The sequence below is a fragment of the Sinocyclocheilus grahami genome, unplaced genomic scaffold (assembly GCF_001515645.1).
Source record: "Sinocyclocheilus grahami isolate Dianchi unplaced genomic scaffold, SAMN03320097.WGS_v1.1 scaffold474.1, whole genome shotgun sequence".
In the NCBI taxonomy this organism is placed as follows: Eukaryota; Metazoa; Chordata; class Actinopteri; order Cypriniformes; family Cyprinidae; genus Sinocyclocheilus; species Sinocyclocheilus grahami.
Genome location: NW_015505653.1, coordinates 768564 through 774131, shown reverse-complemented (window position 1 = coordinate 774131; position 5568 = coordinate 768564). Strand labels below are relative to the sequence as shown.

At 37.6% G+C, this 5568-nt stretch overlaps 1 pseudogene; it reads left to right on the top strand.

Annotated features, from left to right (window-relative positions):
* The first annotated feature begins 1464 nt into the window (after nt 1-1464).
* Nucleotides 1465-3420, top strand: LOC107553523 (la-related protein 6-like; annotated as a pseudogene).
* The last annotated feature ends 2148 nt before the right edge of the window (nt 3421-5568 follow it).

Genomic DNA, 5568 nt, shown 5'->3' with positions numbered 1-5568 from the left:
TAGGTGCCTTGCTCAAGGGCACCTCAGTCGTGGTATTGAAGGTGGAAGAGAGGGCTGTACATTCACTCCCCCCACCTACAATTCATGCCAGACCGGAGACTCGAATTCGCAACTTTTGGGTTACGAGTCCGACTCTCTAACCATTAGGCCATGACTTCCCACTTCCCATGTGTGGCGGTATACCGGGAAACATACAGGGAAGATGCCAGGTAGGATGTTTACAACACAGTTTAACTAACTAGCCTACCTACTAATTACATTTTTAACGTCAAATAGACGTCAGTCTTTGTCAGTGTTATAAAAAATAATCTGTCAACTATGTCCTCACCCGGTTTTACTGACGTCTTCCATTGTGAAGACACTCAGCAATCGAAGGGGCCGTTCTCATACACTGATGATGGGCTAAATGATAGTTTGGACGGGTAAGTTAATGGATAAGTTTGAGATGTTTTTGAAAATATATGACAAAACTGTTTTTCAGGAGTTCAACTGAGTTGACCGATGTTTTTGAGGAGGAATTCTGTGATGGTGAACTCTGGATTGTAAGAGTTCACCATCTTGGATCAAATAACCATCATCTTCATCTGATTTGAAGTGTCACAATGAAATAAACTTTTAAAAAAGTTTTACAGATTGTACTTGAATTTAGTCAACAAAAAAAATATTGTTAAAATACCAACTTGCTGTGCACATTTTATATATATACACACACACACACACACACGCATACATGCATGTATAGAGCTGGGTAGATTACTTACAAATTGTAATCTGTTACTGATTCCAAATTACATGACAAATTGTAGTTAGTAACGTAATCCATTACATTACACATTTTAGGTAATGTAATCAGACTACTTTTTTGATTACTTTTGGATTAATTTTGACCAAACTCATTTATCACATTGATGTAAATAGGATAATCTTGTACCTTAATGATGTAAAAATACAAAGAGCAAGAAAATATATTCCATTAATTGTAATTATCAACATGAAGTGCATTAAACATTATATTACATCAAGGTTTTCCAAACTGGGGTTCGTAAAGGAACTGCAGGGGATTCATGAATGAAATGCTAACAATTGATTAAATCATTTAAAAAAAAACAATAAAAATAAAACACAAATAATGGTATTTGTGACCATTAACCAACGTCAGAGAAATGTGAACATGCAAATATTTATTTTAAAATCTTAAATATTTAAATATATAAGATGAAAGATGCTCAACTGACAAAAAGTTTGGGAATGTCTGCATTACGAGTAAATAAGAAATAACGTGAATTAGGTTCGTAAAGGAACTGCAGGGGATTCATGAATGAAATGCTAACAATTGATTAAATCATTTAAAAAAAACAATAAAAATAAAACACAAATAATGGTATTTGTGACCATTAACCAACATCAGAGAAATGTGAACATGCAAATATTTATTTTAAAATCTTAAATATTTAAATATATAAGATGAAAGATGCTCAACTGACAAAAAGTTTGGGAATGTCTGCATTACGAGTAAATAAGAAATAACGTGAATTAGAGCATTTTAATGTGTTTGAAAGACAAAAGCCTTCCAAAGACATAGTAATTAACCAACTGAGTGATAATTCAAATACAAATTAATGTGCTCATCAGTAGTTGATGCAATGTTGAAATGTTGAGAAAAAACACATGATTTTTGTCAATCCAGAGGTCAAATGCTGTGTCTTCCACAAAACTGGACTTTCTGAGTGTATATTAGCGATAGGCTATTTTAGAAGGGAACATTTCAAAGATGAAAAAAGGAATTAGGGAGAATCAATAAATTATTAATAATTTATTGCTATTGTGTGAATATGTAATCATGTAATAAAAAGAATTTAAAAAATCAGTAAAGTAACTAGTCTGATTATGAGTATTTTAAAATGTAATTTAATATATATGTTTTTTTTTCTTTAGTTATGCACATTAGTGTTTTATGTTGTATCTTATGTTGTTAATGTTAATTGCATTATTTTAGTGGCGTGTGTGTGTGTATGGACATATACATACAGTATATGTGTGTATATATATATATGTGTGTGTGTGTGCATGTATGCAAATGTATGTGTTTGATTTCTTACAGTTTTTATGGTATATAGTAATGGAACTTGCCATTTGCCAGTTGTTTTTAAAAAATTTTTTTTATTATTGTTAATATTACAATACTTTTTTTTAGTGCTTTGATTCGTGTTTTCACAGATTAGAGATCTCACACGTGACTGGCTCACGACACTGGTGGCTGCAAGAACTTCTCCGCAGCTGGAAGTGAATGAGATGGAAACCAAGGTGCGACGAAGGACTCCAGTACCTGATTGGCTCATGTGCATTCCCACAAGCAAGCTACTTCTATCCTGGAACTTCCTGGACTGTGTTGGCCCAGTCAAAGATGAGGTAAACGGGTCACTGGTTGTGGACCAGCTAGGCATCATGAAAGCCGCAATGCGGGTGTTTTCTCCCTATGGCACCTTTTCATCTCTCCGCATTCTGCGCCGAGGAAAAGAGATCCCTATGGAGTTGAAATGCTATACTCAGAAACACCTTGAACTGGGACGCAAAGTGTGTGCTGTGGTGGAGTATGAGTATCTGGAGGGTGCACGCAAGGCCTACGAAGCCCTGAAGGCGGAAGAGCAGCAGCAGAGAGGAAGGGGCATTTGTGTGGTCCTGCTGGGTAGCCGTGGAACTCGTAAGCCAGGATGGAGCCAAAGCCTAGTGGAGGAAGAGTCTGAAGAAGGTATTGACAATGAGAATTAAAAAAAGTCAAAGAGAAAGTCCAGGCGCTTCCTTTATTCTCTGGAGGATTCGGCTGTTTGCAGCTCTTCAGAGTCTGATTTTGCCCCTCCCTCGCCCCGGCCTAACCGCAGGGTCTCCCGCCCTCAGGCCCTCTATGGCAGCCCCCTCGCCATCCCGCGGATATCGACTTTCTGCTCTGACCCTTACAGGAATCCCCTTGGCAGTCCTGTAGGAAGCCACCTCCTGCCTCGCAAGCTTTTTCCTTGCAGTCATGTGACCTCTCCTCTGGCTACCCATCCTTTCAGCAGCTTACCCACTGTAGCTGGTACATCCTCCTTCAGCAGGTACAAGGGTGAGCTCTCCCCAGAAGACTTGGGCTTCAACGGCAGCCCTTGGGTCCAGAGATGTAAAAATGCCGCCCAGGTCATTCAGCCTGAGATGGGCGGCTCTGTGTCACCCAATCAGATAATGAGGTATTTAAGTGTCCTGGTTGTGCGCCAGCCTGTCGGCCCTGATGGCACCAAAGGGTTTCATAACTGCATTGGTAGAGGGAAGAGTCATACTGACTCCACTAAAGATGGATTAAAAAGTCTCTTTCCCCACTGAGTCTGTATGAGGGCAGTGCAACAGAAGCGCTTTTAATGCAACATAACTACTATTTTTATCTGTCCTATTAATGAAAATGGAAAAAGTCTAATTAAATATTGAAATAAAGATGAATTTGTACTCCGATTTTCCTGAATTTAATATATTGTTTAATATTAGGATTTGAGTTATGTCCTGCATATCCACCTTTTTCCTAACAAGCCTACTGCATTATAGATTATAGGAGGTACTTCCGGTTTGGGGAAACACTGAAACCATTTCAAATCGTAACATTGTTCTACAAATATTCTGTTTACAGACAACAACGTTATCAAAACAAACCCTGTTTGCACAGATCAGCTTAAAATGCTGTTATGCATTCTAGGTCAGTAATTGGCAATGAAACTTTGTAAAGAAACACTTTGCAAACATGTAATACGCATCACTTTTTTCACAAATTGATGTTTTTGTCGTTTACACACAGACAATAGCTGTATCGTTTTAAACTTTGAAACACGTTTCCAAAAATGGCATAGTCGTGTAACTGAATGGCCAAAATGCATATAATATTGCTAAGTCTACAATATATCCCATGAATAATTTACTGTAGTGTACTAAGGGGGCATTTACACAACACCATTCTCAACAAAAAACGGAAAACTTCATTTACACAACAACGGGTCCTGAAATCACAAACTTTTGGAAACGGGTTTCAAAGTGCAAATGAAAATGATACAGTTGTCGTTTCTGTGTAACTACTAAAACAAATTTGTGAAAATAGTGACGTCATGTAAGTGCATATCATGTGTTAGGTCTATAAGTGTGTGACATCGCCAACTACTGGTCTTGCATGCATAATACAGCGCTTTTAGTTATTTTCATGGATCCGTGTGAATGGGGATCATTTTGACAATGTTGTCGTCTGTATGGGAAACTTTTCAAAAAGAGGAAAAACTTTTGTTTTGTAGTGGGCTATATTGGTGTACCATTGCATCTTTGAAATTGCGTACAGATGGCAAGACTACCAAAACGATCCCTGTTCACACAGATCCACGAAAACAACTAAAAATGCTGTATTATCCATGCAGGGCCAGTAGTTGGCGATGTCCCTTTATAAAGAAACAGTAAGGTTTTTTATCTTTTTCTACCCAGATGCTTTAAAATGTAATCGTCTCCCTTTTCCACTTCTCATTCCCATTAGCAGTGTTTACTGGAATGTTTCAATAGCATCTGTCAAAATGACAGAAATCACTCTGAAATATGATCAAGGCTCTAGTTAATGAACATTTATAAGGCAATGTATGTTACATAATAAAGGCATATATTACTACAGTGATATTTAACATGTCTAATATTGAAATAAGCCAGCTTTAGGGGTAATTCATGGCCTGTTGTAGTAATTGTTAGTTATTTTACACTTTTAAATGTCCTTTTAATGTTCAGTGGTTGAAGGGTGATTAAAGTAACCTCATTGTACCCAGTTTTTGAAAATGCTTCTTGCATTTATACAGTGAACCTTTCGCAGGGAAGTTACTCCCCTAATTCGCACAAAGCATCAGGAAGAAGTACACAATTGAGATATTTAGCACTGAAGAAAACAAAAATATTAATTTGTATTTTTCAGAATAAATAACTCCATTGAACAAGTAACCATGGGTCTTTTAGGCACTGCTTTACTTTATCTGTAGAGAAAAATGTTAGCAAACACACTTCTGTACAGGGCACTAGCAAGACAAATATGACATGCCCCAATATGTAAAGTTACCATGCTGCAGGTCAGAACCACATGTAACTCTTAAAGGAACACGCCACTATTTATGAAAATAGGCTCATTGTCCAACTCCCTTAGAGTTAAACAGTTGAGTTTTATCGTTTTCGAATCCATTCAGCCGATCTCCAGGTCTGGCGGTAGCACTTTTAGCTGTAGCTTAGCATAGATCATTGAATCGGATTAGACCGTGAGCATCTCGCTCAAAAATGACCAAAGAGTTTCTATACTTTTCCTATTTAAAACTTGACCCTTCTGTAGTTACATTGTGTACTAAAACTGATGGAAAATTAAGAGTTGCGATTTTCTAGGCCGATATGGCTAGGAACTATACTCTCATTCCGGCGTAATAATCAAGGAACTTTGCTGCTGTACCAGCACGTGAAAATAGTCCCCAGCTAGGTAACTTCCAATAAGCCTATTTTCAGGCGCTGCGTAATATCATTGCGCCTGCTGCACCCATGGTA